The 14,586-nt window shown below is 51.8% G+C and overlaps 1 protein-coding gene across 1 annotated transcript in view; it reads left to right on the top strand.

Moving 5' to 3' along the window:
• Nucleotides 1-12,461: 12,461 nt before the first annotated feature.
• The window catches only part of PLXNA4 (plexin A4), a 423,238-nt gene continuing 421,113 nt past the window's right edge, over nt 12,462-14,586 (top strand). Inside the window, exon 1 of the mRNA XM_088054749.1 lies at nt 12,462-12,492. The gene's annotated coding sequence lies outside the window, so the exon portion shown is untranslated. The remainder of the gene's footprint in view (nt 12,493-14,586) is intronic.

The raw sequence follows: 14,586 nt of genomic DNA, 5'->3' as shown, positions 1-14,586 counted from the left end.
ATTAATGTGAGTGAAGATGTGTGAGGGACTGAAGTGTGACAAGGACGGGATCTTCAAAATTAGACTGATAGCCCAAGTTGACCTCAGATGTGCACACGCCCAAACAACATAATTGTTAATTTATTAACTATATTTTGCCAAATTCACCTCTAATGGCATAGGATACATCTATACTGGGGTAAATATCACATTTTTAGAGACAGTTAACATGACTCTTTGTCCACAGTGAATGTCCTGGTGGTCATTTCCCACTGAACCTCTGACCTCCAGCTGTGCCAAAAATTCCCACCTGAGTGAACTCCCCTCCCCCAGCTCCCAGGTTTGGTTTAATTACAACTGCTCCTGCTCGTTGTGGGCACGGATCCTAATTAGATGTAAGTGGCAAAGAAAGAGTTGATCTGAGCTGCTGCTTGAGAAATACAGCCTGAAATCAAAGAAATTGGGGTCAGCACCTGAGCACGCTTCTCTAATGCTGGCTGCTGATTAGCTCGTGTTTACATGCGTGGCTACAGCTCCTGTTTCTGTGGGAGGCTCCTCTGCAGTGCTGGGCAGTGGGCACTGATGGATTTGTCAGCTTTTAATTGTCTGGAGGGGCGTCAGGACTCTTGGGAGTGGGAGAAATGTTGATTGTAACGTGCTACTAGAACCCTACAGGGGGAAATGAGGCATGGGAGGGGTGAAATGGGAATAAGAGCAGAGCTTAAACGAAGCCAGTGGGGTGTTTGGGTGTTGTGTGTTGTTCCCCAAATGATGGAGGGGAGGTTTTGATGCCCAGCTCAGCCCAATTCCCTCATACAGCTCAGCACGACCTGGCCACAGCAGCACAGAGCCCCCAGAGCTGGGCTGATCCCCCAGCCTGGGCAGCAGGGGAGGGAGGGAGGGGGGGATTCTGCCCCTCTCAGGTGAGACCCCACCTGCAGAGCTGCCTCCAGTCCAACAGCAGCAGGACCTGGAGCTGCTGGGGAGATTCCAGAGGAATCCATGGAGCTGCTCCAGGCCTGGAGCCCCTCTGGAGCCAGGCTGGGAGAGCTGGGGGTGCTCACCTGGAGAGGAGAAGGCTCCGGGGAGAGCTTCCAGCACATTCCAGGGCCTAAAGGGACTCCAGGAGAGCTGGAGAGGGACTGGGGACAAGGCCTGGAGGGACAGGACACAGGGAATGGCTTCCACTGCCAGAGGGCAGGGATGGATGGGATCTGGGAAGGGCCTGGAGCTGCTCAGGGATGGAATCGACCCCTGGCAGGGCACCGAGGCTGTGGAAGAGCCAACACCGCTCTAACTCCACACAGGACTTCTTCAGTGCAGAAGTGACTCAAGAAATGCCCGTGGCAGAGCTGGGGACTGAACCCTTCTCCCCAGGCCTTGACTCAAGAGCCACCACAGGGCTGTGACCTTCAGTGGTCACACCTTTCATCCAAGCCAGAAACCTCCAAGGAGCTGAGAGCTGGCCTGAGGAGAGCAGCTTGCAGGAGGAATGCTCTGGTGAGAGCTGGAGGATGAGCCAAACTAACAAATTTTAAATAATTTTAAATTTTAAACAAATTTTAAATAATTGCTATGTGGACAGAAGAAAAAAAAAAAAAAAACCCAAACTAAAATAACCTTTCAATTCTTGCAGCTGAGGTTTGAACTAATTGCTACGAGAACAGGAAAAAAACAAACAAACTAAAAAAAAAAATTAATCTGTCAATTCCTGTAGCTGAGGTTTGTGTTCTCAGCTCAAGGCAAGAATCATTGTCACACCCAGCCATGGACGGTGTGTGGGTTTCTCTCTGTGCAAGAGCCATAAGTTTAAAAAATTTATTGATTTTATAATTAAGGAACTCTGCAATACATAAAGTTAAAAGCCGTGCAAGCGTATACACAGAGACCACATAAAGATAAACAAACATTTAGATTTAACACAGCATAAGTGCAATAATCACCCATAAATGTAGTCATCACCAACTGTTTAATATAGATCAGTAGCAAACAAAAGAATAGATGGGATGGAAATTATTATTTGTACTAGAGGAGCTGCAGAGGCCACAGGCAAGATCACATCTCTGCTGTGGCAGGCAGCACCCACATACATAATGAGAGGCAGCCCTGGATGAAAACAGCTCCAAAATTAAGCCCAAATTCAAGAAGAGGAGCAGTGCAAGGAGGGACATGCTCCCATCTGAAGGTCACCAGACTGCCAGGGTGAAGCTGAGTCCTCCTGATGCCCAGATCCACTTTCACCACAGAGCATACAAATGAGATTAAACTGGCAATTGCTTTTATTTCAGGCATAAAATAAAATCGTCAGGAAAAATAATGTGATTTCTTCCCAGGCTGTTTTGGCAGGGGTAGAAGCAGTTTTTCAGCTGGCAGGGGACCTGAGTTCATGGACCACCTGCCCAGTGTGTGGGGAGAGACTCTCCCTCTTTCCTTCTCTGCTTTTTTGCTCTTTAGACATCACAAAATATTCACAGAGCAGCAACTCTGGACATGCTGTCCCAGCAAGGAGCTCACTGGGTCATTTTCCTTCTGCTGCTGCAGTCACAGGGTGGGATTCATCTCATTTAACTGGAGACATTTATATTTCAGATACTACCAAACTTCCCTTGATGCTCAGCAGAAAAAAAAAAAAGATAAAAAATTTAAAAATAATTTTTAGCCATTTAGGGCATGTTCAGACATTTATCCAAGGCATGGCAGCCCCTGAGTGTGAGCTGAGGGGTGTCTGCAGTGGGGTGATGCCTCAGCTGGCTGCCAGGGGTGGCCATCGTGGTGGAGCTGTCCCAAATCCCCAAATCCAAACACTCTCCCTTTGCTGCTGCAGCAGGAATTTGGAGAATGCTCTCCCAGAGCATCCCATGGGGCCACAGGAGGGATGAGGAGAAGGATGGACTTAGATTTGGTCACCATCTCCTGCATTTGCCCCCTGTCTCTGCTGCCTGGGACATTTCCTCTGCCGTGTGCTGCCCGTGGCATCGTTAGCGTGATCCTCTGATGAGCCTTTCATGGTTTCTCAAGCTCCTTGAGAATAATGGAGGTTAATTTATCACCTTAAATTACTGCAGCATCTCAAAGCCATAAGGAAAAAGCTGTACATTATCACTCCTGTTGCCCACCCTCCCTCTGCTCCAGCGAGGGCTGCGGTCCCCGGACCTGCAGAATGTGTCGAGTTTCACATTGTCTGATTCCCTCAAAAACAGATTTTTCAGAAATAAAGACAACTCCTGTGGCTTTGCAATTAAATATTAAAAGGCCTTGATTAAAGAGCCATAAATCACTGAAAGGCCTTTAAATTTTTGTAATGTCTCCTGGCCTGGCATGTAGTGATTGCAATCTCATGCTCATTTTGCAGCGGTGAAAGACAGGTCCCTCCAAATATTGGCCATTAGCTGTTGATGTCTACAAGGTAAAAGATAAAGGGGAAGGAGTGAAAGAAACATTTAAATCAGGATAATAAAAATGTGCTGGTGGGACAAGATGTGAGCACGAGGGCTTGTGTCCTAGAAATGGCATGTCTGGTACAGCAAGTGTGGCAAGGGGGAAAGTTTAAGTTTAAAATCTCCTGGTGTGGTGCAGGGTGCCCATGGGGGGAGTGGAATGAGCTGTTGAGGTCCCTTCCAACCCAAACTGTTCTGTCATTCTCTGATTTTTGCCGGTGGCTTTGTCCTGCTCAGTTGGGTGACTCCTGTGCAGGATGGAAGCAGGGCTGTGGTGTGTGCAGGGCTGGGGATTCTCCCTGCAGCTCTCTGTGCTCCACATCTGCTGCCCTGGACAATGGAATTGCCTCTGCTGCGATGCTCCTGCAGCACGGGGCTCCAGTCTCAGAGCTGGCCCTGGGCTGAGGAATACTCTGGATAAATCCAGCACAAGGAACGCCCCTGACGCTTTGCCTCGTTCAGCTGAGGCCCATCCAGTGCTCCTTAAGCTCTCCTGATGATCCAGCCCACCATGAGTCCATTCCTGATGTTCTGGGATGCAGAGGGAGACGGACAAACACCACCCCCCACTCTGGACACGAGGACTGACCAGGATCTGCTCCTGCTATGAGCATAAAATCATGGAATCGTTGAGATTGGAAAAGAGCTGTGCAGGAACGCCGGCTCAGGGACACGCCAGGAAAATATTGGCAAATTCTACTTCTGTTTTGGAACCCCCAAAACCTTCATGCCTGGTCTATCACCAGCCAGGGGGGCGAAGAAGGGCTCCCCACTTCTGCCCCTCCTCTGCTGCAGAATTTAACGCAACGTCTCGAAACGTGGCAAGGAAATTAATTATTTGGAAATGATGTGCAGGAAGGGAGGGTCAAACCTGCTGGATAATTTATTCATTACTAATATCTCCAGCAGCTGTAATTGAGGTGCTCTTTTAATTGTCCAAGCCACTCCAAAAAAAACTCCAGCTTTTCTAATAATGGCTTGGAAAGGTAACTGTCATTCAGCTGTATAAACCTCTATCAAACTTGGCTTTTGGCTGGCTGATGGTATCACCCACTGCCTTGACTTTATTTTAGCTTATTAAAATTGATTCTAAATAAACCTGATCTGCCCCAAATTATTTTTTTCTTAAATTAATTTGAATGCAATTTGTTCTCAGCAAGATTTGCTGCCATGTTGCATCTCGCAATGCAAACACGAGTTTGTTGGGTCACTCTAATTAATTTGATTTTGTATCTCAGCCCTCCTACCCATCACCAGCACTAAATGGAATTATTTAGAAATAACAGAGATAATGCTGGCAAAATAACATGCTGTGACAGGACCAAGCTTTGCTTCTTTAGGAGAAAAAAATAATAATACACAACATATTGAGGTGGTTTATTTTTTGATTAAACGCTTCTGCTTTGCCTCGGCATTTATCTTTCTGAGACAGCTCCAGATCAGAGCAAATGCATCATTCCATTAACATTATCTCTCTGTACATTTGAGTGGGGGTCCCCAGATAATAAAGGGCTACAACGTGCGTGGCCGGCTCACACCTCCAGCAGCTCCCATTCCTTCGGAGAGGATTTGTGCGAGAGGTGTTGGGAGGGAAGGGGGAGGAGGTTTCTGCCTGGTTGCTTGGGTGGGAAGTCAGAAGGCTTCAAAAAGATGAGTGGAGCAACTTAATTCAAAGGTTTTAATAAGAATATTGGTGTCGGGAGCTGCACAAAGTGACCTGGGTTTGAGGAGGTGATGTTGGCTCGTTTCATTCAAAAGCTTTGACCCAAGAGCTGAGCAACTTTGGGAAGTGAGATATCCCCAGCTCCTGGCGAGAATGGAAAGAGGAAGGGGAGAGATGCAGGTGTTGCAGGTCATCCAAAACATGGGAGGGATTTGGGATGAACAGATTCCCAAAAGGAGCACGTGATGGTTGGGGTGAGTGGTGGAAAATAACCAGAATAATTCAGGGTGAGAGAAAAACCCATCGTGTCATTTTTGCTGCTCCTGAATTAAGGAGAGCTCTCCATGAGGTGGGGAAGTGGGGAAAGCAGAGAGGAGGAGATCCCAGCATGATCCAGAAACAGAATAAACACTGGTGCTGGGAACATCCATAGCAATAACCCATGTTAAGGGCTGTTCCCCCATAGAGGGGAAGGCTCTTATCCCGGATTTTGCTGATGTGGGTGTGGCCAAAGGCTGAATTCCAGACCATTACCCCAATCTGCTTGGAAATTCGTATACATAGAGGTGGAAGAAGGTAAAAAGAAAACGATTTTAGAAGGAAAAAAATTGGTATTTGTACACTTGAGGTGCTGCACCATCAGTTTGTAGCACTGCAAAGGGGTCACAGGTCTTCAGAGCTCTTTTTTTTCTTTAGCAGAGTCCATTTTCACCACAGGTGAATCCACCCAGGACAACAGGAGAGCAAATTCCATGTGTTTTGTGCAGGTCCTACCAGTGAACAAAGGGGAGAAGGCAGATGTCTTCTTGATTCACTTATATGTGAATGTTTTTATTTTTTTATTGAAATTTTTAGGACGGGCTGACTTCACCAGCCCCACTCCAGCATTCCAGAAAGGACCTGCTCTTGTGAATTTGGGAACATGTTAAGAGGTCCTTTCCAAAGGGCCCAGCAGCACCTCTCAGTCTGCAAGCCCAGGGTACTGCCCACCAACTATTTAACAAGTGACACTGCCCATCAGGGAAATATCTTTCTCTTCCCCTTCCTGTTTGTCTCCTCAGCCTCCCTGCCTTGCTCCCCCCCTTTTTCTGTCATTTCTCCCTCTGTTCTCCCTCTCTGATGCCATGGTGATGGAGCTGACACGTAAGAATAGCTATTCTTCGCCGGGGTTCCCGCAGCATCCCGAGATGAGCTTCTGCTTCTCCCCCTCTCTCGTCTCCCACGTTCCCTAAGTGGGTAAATCTGTGTGCTGCCAACCCCACGTGCTAAAAAAGATGGGCCAACCTTCCCCCTCCTCCCTGCCTCCAACTGGCTTAAAAAGCATGAATTGCAGCAAGAAAAAAAAAAAAAAATCACAAATGTTGGGCTTGGTTGGTGTGATTTTCTGGTTTTCTTTGCAGCTTGGGGTTCTAACAAAACAAACCTTTCACCTCCTGCTGTCTATAGGGCTGATTTGGGGCAGTTTAAGCCATAAGTGACAGGCAGTAGGGAGATCTTGTTCCTGAAAGTTTTTGGAAGTAGGTGGCTGGGTGGGTGCTTCCTGAGTGAGGGAAATGAAAAAGTAGGAAAGAGGCTTTATAAATTTTGTTCAGGATTAGCCTTCAGCGACATCCACAATTAGCTGCGAGATTTGGTAGGATGCAAAGTGCATTTTATGTATCCTTTTCCCACTTATCTGAGGGAGGCAAACTTCCCAAAATACCTTTCCAGAGTGTTACCAACTGCAAAGGCTGGGGAATTCTGTGAAAATTCCTGCAGCTCTATCCTGGCTCCTCATCTCTCTCCTGGTACCCACGGGAGCATCAGCCAGGAGCTGCATCAGCAGCAGGTCTGACCCAGGTTCTGAAACCCCAAATCAAAGCCCTAATCTGTGGATAAGGCCTTTCCCCTCTTCAGGCTGTCCTATTTCCCTTTGGATTCCTTCTGATTTAAAGACTGCTTCTCCTCAGCTGAATCCAGCAGCCCCAGTGCTGGCATCCAGCCTTCCCCTCTCTCCTTCCAGACAGTCTCCAGCTCCTCCTGCGTGTCCCTGTTTTCCTCTGACTCTTTACCCATTTCTTCATCTCTTCCCTCCATCCCCACTCCTTATCTTGCCCCAAAGCTCTCCAGCTCTCCTGAACAGGGATTGATTGCTCTTCCTCCTGGTATTGTCCTCCAAAATGAAACGACAATGAATTTGTCTGACTTTCTGTGGTCGTATCTTATCACTCCACCTGCCTGCTTCCAATATTATTCCCTCTCACTCATCTCCCGTGGTTCAAAGTGGCCCCTCTCAGGCGTCCCCTCATTTAATTGACCAGCCCCAGCCTGGGTTTTATAGTCTCCTTATCATTATGGGCTGACTGCTCCCCTGGCTCCCATCTCACCCTGCCTCTGTCCACCTGCCCCTCTCCCCTGTCCCTCCTCCTGCTGTTTTGTTTGGACAAATGACAGCCTGGGTGTGACCAGAGGCGATAATGGTCGACAAATATTTGAAGGGGGGAGGAGAAAAATTGTCCCTGGGGGAGTTTTCAGGGAGAGGACAAGGAGGGAGAGCTGGCAGGGGGAGAGGGCAGATGGGGTGGGGAGATGTGCAGATGATGCTGTCGGCCTGAGTTCATCATAAATCCCCTCTGGGTGGGTGGGGATGGGGAATGAGCGCCTGTCTCATCCCTGGGTCTGCTTGGAAGGGCAGATTCTCTGTGGAAGTGGCACTTTGCTGGGGAGATCTGAGATGGAGCAGGGGGACAGAGAAGAGGGAATGGGAAGGGAGAAAACCATAATGAAATTGCAGCAGAGAGGGGAAACTTGGGCTGGAAACTCCTGGAAATCCTCCTGTAACTTGAGGGGTTGTTGGGCTGGTGTCTGATTCCAGATGCTAACACGGACTGGAGCACCCACTGATGGGAAGGAGGTCTGGAGAGGGAGGGGACAGTCAGTGGCTCCTGTGAATTGCTGGATTTGACCCTGGATTTGACAACGAGAAACGAGATTTTCCTTCCCTCAAAAGCATCCAAACTAGCAGTCAAAAAACATGAAGGCAAACCTTGCCTCTGTTTGACAGTTCATCATGCCTGCTAAAGGGCTGGGAAGGGGGGGATGCTGGATAACTGATAAAAATATCATTTAATAAATGTCCTGCTAAAAAATCTGCCCCAAAAGTACCTCTGCAAAGACTGGCAGGGGAGTTAAGGGAGTTGCCAGAAGCTGTGCAGGAAATCAGTGACAGAGGAGAAAGGGCATGTGGCACCCCTCTGCTCCATGCCAAGACACCCCAGGCTTCTCAGAGAATCCAGAGTACAAACCCCCAAGACTCCAAGGAAATGGACAAAGCACAGAGGGTGGCTGAGATGGACCCTCCCAAGAGATTTTTCTCCACCCATCACCCAAAATTGGTTGCAAAGATGCTATGAAAGAAGGGGAGGGCAGTGGCCAGGTGGTCAAGTGGCACAATCCTGCTCTTCCCTGCAAACTTCTTCTCTTGCATTATTTTGGGTAACACTCATCCCATTTTCTATCAGCCCAGCCCTTCCTGAAGCTGGCAGCGCTGCCAAAATCTGAGAGAGTGACACCCCTGAACCAAAAACTGCCCTTAGGGGCAGAGCTCACCCTGTCCCTCCCTGGGGTGTCACAGCCACAACGCAGAGCCCTGGCCCAGCTTTAAACCAGCTTGCACAGAATTTTCCACCCTCCACAATCACGATAAAGACATCCTTTGTCAGCAGCAGGGATGGTGACAGCTACCCAGGAGAAGCCAATTTCCTTCCTTGTATCAACAGAGAGGGGCGAGCTGGAAGGACCTGACAGACCGGAGGGCAGAAGGGGACGAACGGGAGACTTGGAGGAACAAGATTTTGAGTTAGCAGCCCTCTCCCCGGGCTATTTTTTTTAAGGATTCTCCCGGTTTGAGGGGTTTTGCAGCTGCCACCAAGCGCGGTCGCTGCAGGTGGCGCTGCGATGTTGGGTTTGAGCGCTGCCTGCGCTCGCCTCAGCCCCGGAGATGGAACAGGCAGCCCCCGGCTTCCAGCAACTTAAACACCCAGCTGCTTTAACAAACTTGTAAAATGGCGGGGAAAATAATAACAGAAAAATCCCCGCACAGTCTAACTTGGATTTTCCGTCTCTCTCTCTTTATTTTGTTTTGTTTTTTTTTTTTTTTTCTTCTAATTGGTTTGTTCTCTTTGTTGTTGGAGTCTTGAAGTGTACAGGTGGATGCCCCGGCAAGAATAGGTGTTTTCTGTTCTTGGGGTGTTGATGGAAGTGACTCCTGCGTGCCACTGTGTGTGGCTCACGTAACAAGGCAAGAAATGATGCCTCAGGAAGCACAGAGGGATTCAAGGAGGCTGTTGGCACCCAGGACTTCAGGGGTAATGGGGCATCTCTTGGGGCAGCGGGAGGGAAATCAGGTGTGTGAGGTTGTTTGGATGGACACAACAGGGCTTTGCCTCATCCCAGATGATGCTGAGGCGACTTTGGTGTTGCTTGGTTTTCCCCCCTGAGCAGAACATGGGGTGCCCAGCACCTCTCTGTGATCTCTGCTGTGACTTGGGGGGGAAAAATATCCACTGGATGACACCAGGGTGAGCCTGAACCCTCCTTGTCCTTGGGTCCTTTTTCTGCAGAAATTCACAGGTCAGGGAAGGTCATTTGGGTTTTCCAGCCCCAACCCTTTCCCGCCCCCACTGCCCAGCTCATGAAAAGGCCTATAAATAAAGTCTCATTTGTCACTCACTCCATGAACCCAAACAGCACGGGGATGCATTGACTCATGCCATTGTCTTAAGAAGCAGAAAGAACTGGTATTAAATTTCTTCCTCCCCACTAGATAGTGGGAAATAATCTGGGCATATCCACATTATCCGTGTTTAGCGGAACAGGTTTTAAATACGAGACCGAATTTCCTCCAGATTTTCATATATTTTATTAAATGAAGCTGGGAGCCAGACTGGACACTCAATAATACTGTAGCACTCAGAGCAGCAGTGATCTTTAGAGGTTACTAACCTGCCATTGTATCTCTCAGATTCCCGTCTCGCTGCTCCGTTGTCATTTCGCTGTGTTATTACTCTTCAGGCTTCACATCGTATTCATTTCTCTGAATGAAAACAAATGACTCCTTGCGAGAGGTAGGAGATAAAGAATAATAAATACATTTTATGCACCACCTTAAAAAAAAAGGGCTCTGAATCCCCATCCATCCATCAGGAAATGTAAACCGGAGCTCAGGCAAAACACACACAGGCGCGCACACAGGCACGCGCCGGGGAGATAAAACTTGTTTTAAGGAAAACATGATATTGTTTCCAAATAAATATCTTGGAGGATGCAAATAGACAGCCCCCGGTCCCCGTGCTTTGTGGCATAAATTTAAGATAATTAAAAATACAAAGCTCGGATTAAGCCTGATTTTCTGTCAGTGGTGGAGGCTGTGGGGAGGAGGGGGAGTCCTGCCGTGTTTGGTGCTGCACAACCCCTGGAGAGGCAATTCCTGCCTCTGATCTCGGGTTTGGATTGCAGTGGGTGCAGGGACCCCCTTTCCCAGCCACCCCCTGCATCCCTTCTGGATGCCTCTGCCTTCTGCTGGGGAAGGGGAAGCTGCAGGGTCAGAGTTTTCTCCCTGGCGTGAGCATGGCCAACACCTCTGGAAGCACAGGAGGGCTCCCCCAGCTGCTTCTCCTCTTCTTCGGACCGTCCTCAGGGAATCGGGGCTCCCTGGGGAGCAGCCCTGTTGCTATCGACACCCTGAGAGCATCCCTGCCCTCCCCACCATCTGCTGCCTGCTCTGGGGCTGCCGCTGGCATCACCTGCGGGAGGAGCGCGGGTCTCACACAGGGAATGAACTTTTGGGGTGGGATCTGCTCCCTGGGACATCCCGGCCAGCCTGGGGGACACCAAACAGGCAGCAAGCACCAACAGCTTCTAAAAGAGACCCTTATTCCTGCGGCTGGCGGGAATTAAAGGGAGCCCGGGCCAGGGGAGCAGCTCGCAGCCGCTCTCCAGGATTACTGCTCACCCGAGCTGAGGGATCCATCTCCCCCTGAGCCTCCCCACGCCCGCTCTGATCCGCTCCCCTCCTCGCTGGGTCCGAGCCGGAGAACAGCAGCGGGGCACAGCCTGGAGAGGGAAGGGAAGGGAAGGCAGGGAAAAAGGAAGGGAGATGCCAGCCAAAGCCGGGAAGGGCTTTTCTGAGGAGAAGATGGGGGCAGGCAGCGAGATGCGCTTGATTCCGTGAGTGGGTTTTGGGTTTTATTCCTTTATTTTTTTTATATATTTTTTTTTGGGCAGAGACGTTTCCCAATTAGCCCAATCAGGCTGGAGATCCTAGGTGTCAGTAGTGAGTAGGAGCGAGGGAAGGCACCGGAGGAGCAGGAATCCAGGCAGCCGGAGTTGCAGCCGTGGGAGAGCGGCGGCGGAGGCGCTGGCAGCCCCGGGAGGCGGCCCCGCTCCCTTCCCCGTCCCCATCCCTTTCCCCATCCCCTGCAAACTTTAGGACGACGAAAAGCGCCTTGGGGGATCCCCTCCAGAGACAACCTGCGCTCCTCCGCCTCCTCCCCTCTCCCAGAGGTGGGTGGGCTGGAGAAAGGAGGAGCAACCGGCCACTCTCTGCAAAGCTAAAAAAAAAAAAATAGGAAAGAAAGAGAAAAAGGATAGAAAGGGATTTTTATTATCGCTTTAGTATTTTATTTATTATTTTTTATTACCCCTCCCCGGTGCATTGGGCTGCTGCTGCCACAGCACTTCTACACCTCTCCGGCTATATTTTTTTTTTTTATTTTTTTTTTTTTTTTTTTTCGGAAAGGGGTGTGTGCCTGTGCGTGTGCCTGTGTTTGCAAAAGAGCTTGGGTGTCCAAGCCGGCTCCGCAGCCACCATTGGAGAGGAGGGCTGGGGAGGAAGGGCTGGCTGGCGAGACAGCCGCAGTGCGAGCCCTCCCCGGCGGGCGGGAGGCCGCGGAGCCGGGCATGGCCCCGTAGCGCATCCCCTGCCTGCATCCCCCTGCCCGCACCCCGCCTGCAGCTCCGCTCCCCGGCTCCCCCCACTCCTGGCTGATTTAGAGGCGGGGGGGGGGGGGAAGGGCTGGGGGAGGGAGGGAGGGAGGGGAGGGTTGATTTGGGGGGGAGTGAAAACTGGAGCTGCGTTTTCCCCCCCCATTCTCAGCCCCCCCCCCCGGCTCTGGGCGAGCCAGACACGGTTTGCCCAGTGCAGAGAGAGGGGCTCCGTGTTCCGCCTCCGTGGAGTATTTGGGATTGGAGAGACACACGCGCGCACACACACACGCACACAGAGACCATCTGCAGTGTCAATGCGGCGCCTGCTCTGAAGACTGAAGTGGGGGGAAAGGAGAGGAGAGAAAAATTATATATATATATATATATATAAATATATATATATACACACACCAAAACCCACCCAAAGCAAGCGAGGAGCGTTCCCAGGTAAGGAGCCCCCCGCCCCGCCCGGGCAGCGGGGGCTGCGGGAGGATGCCCCGGAGGATGCCCCGGAGGATGCCCCGGGAGGGCCAGCGGGGATGCAGCGGTACCTGCCCTCCACACCTGGGGGGGCTCTGGGAGGCGCCCCCGCCGCTGCTCCCCACCCCTGGGTCCTGGGAAGGGGGTCTGGGATGGAGGGCAGGGACCCCCGCGGACAGCGGGCTGAGCCGGGGGCTTCGGGCACGGCCCCTCCGCCCCTCCCGGCCCGGCTTGGGAGGATGTTGGGCGGGAGGGCGCAGCGGGGAGCCCCCCTTCTCCACATCCCCAGCGCGGAGGGGACGCGGAGCCCGGTTTCCCCCTTTCCCGGTCCCCGATGGCTTTTTCCCCATGCACAAGGCTCAACTTTTCTCCCCGGAGGTAGCGGCTCCAGCGGCGCAGCCCGTCCCTCATCACCCTCGGCATCCCTCGGCTGCGGATTTTCCTCCCCTCGGGGGGTATTTTCCCCCTTCCATGCCCCAGAGCTCTCCTCGGGCGAGGGGCTGGAGGCATTTGCAAACTTTTCCTGCTGCCGGTGAGGTTGCAGCTGGACGGGGCTGGAGGCAGAGCCCTATTCCCGGGGAGGATAAAACCTCCCGGGTGACCGATGGATGGAGACAGGGGCCACCCCCGGTGGTGAACACCTAAGAGGGAAGGGTAGACCCCCGCCGCTTCCCTTCCTGCAAGGTGCCGGAGAGTTTTCCTGCCCAAATCCCGGCTGCGGAGTCAGCGCTGCTAAACCTCTCCCTCCTTTCCCTCGGTGCATGTGTGTGCTGCAACCGAAACCTGCGTATTGATGCTCTGCGTTTATCAGACATATGCCCTTAAATGATGTAGACCGGGAGAAGTGATCTAAACACCGAGTCGCACGTTGTTTTGGTGGAAATCTAATACTCCGGCAGCAGCTGAGTTCCTCCCCGATAAACAAACCCGCTTGCTCAGCCCCAGCAGGGCTGTTTGGGTTTGTAGCGGCTGCATGTGGCTGCTCCATCCCCAGCCCGGAGGAAATCCTTCTCCCGGGGCTCCATCTGCTCCGCGAGCCGTGCCGGGGAGGGATGCGCCCTTCGCGGTGCTGGATGTGGGGGTAGCACCCGCAGGGCTCGCCCTGGTGGGAAGGACCAGGTGGAACGCGTGTGGCTCCGCACCTCTCCCGTAAAACTTCCACACCCCGCGCTGCTTCCAGCCCTGCCGCCGGGCAGCCGTGCCCGAGAGCTCCTGGAAACGCACCTGATTGTCCAGGGCTTCCCTCCGCTGCCGGGAGGAGAGGTTTTGGGGGAAAGCGAGTGGGGTCTGACGCTCCCCAGGTCTTGGGGTGAGCGGTGCAGAGGGGAGGTTTGCACCGGGACCCCCAGACTGCTGGGGGATGCTCTCGTTCCGCAGGAACAATGACGGTGCCGGGGGATTTTTACAGCCGATGCAACTGCTCGCAGCCCTCCAGGGACTTATCTTGAGCTTGTACCAGTCCTACACAAATATTTTGGAAGGCGGAAAGCGTGCTAACTTATTTCCTTTACCTGCCCTGTGTTTCACCCGGGTCTTGTTTGTGGAAATCCGCGAGCGGGCAGGACCAGGGCGGCACGGGGGGCACGGGCTTTGCCGTCTCTGTGATTTTAATTACGGCGTGTGCCTCCCAGTGTGGGATTAGGTGCTTCCTCTCCCCGCCTAAGCCGCTGGCTGGAGGTGCAGGGGATGCGAGCAGCGTTTTGTTTGTGCTTTCTTTGCCGGGGGAGATGCGTGTTTGTTTGTTTGTTGGTTTGTTTGTTTGTTTGTGTGTGTGGGGGGGATCCTTCTCTAGAGCCGGGCTCCAAGCGGTGCAACAGATGTGTGTCAGGTTTGAACACGCAACCCCAGCCCCGGCACGAAAACCTGAGGTTTTCTTCCCTCCCCTGGCCAGACCCACCCTCCACGGGGGTGTCTCCTTCCCGAAAGGACCAGTCCAAGGCTTTTTTTAGTCTGTCCCATCCTAAGTGTGCGGCGCTCGGCGGTGTCGATAGCGTGCGAAATAAATAAATGACAGCCGCACGATTTAAGTGTTGTTTATGTCCAAGACGGGTGTTTTAGAGC

The sequence above is a fragment of the Pseudopodoces humilis genome, chromosome 5 (assembly GCF_049639895.1).
Source record: "Pseudopodoces humilis isolate 2021_Gansu_Grassland_sample_001 chromosome 5, ASM4963989v1, whole genome shotgun sequence".
Classification (NCBI taxonomy): Eukaryota; Metazoa; Chordata; class Aves; order Passeriformes; family Paridae; genus Pseudopodoces; species Pseudopodoces humilis.
Note: the sequence above shows the minus strand (reverse complement) of the source record. Positions and strands in the feature narration are given on the sequence as shown.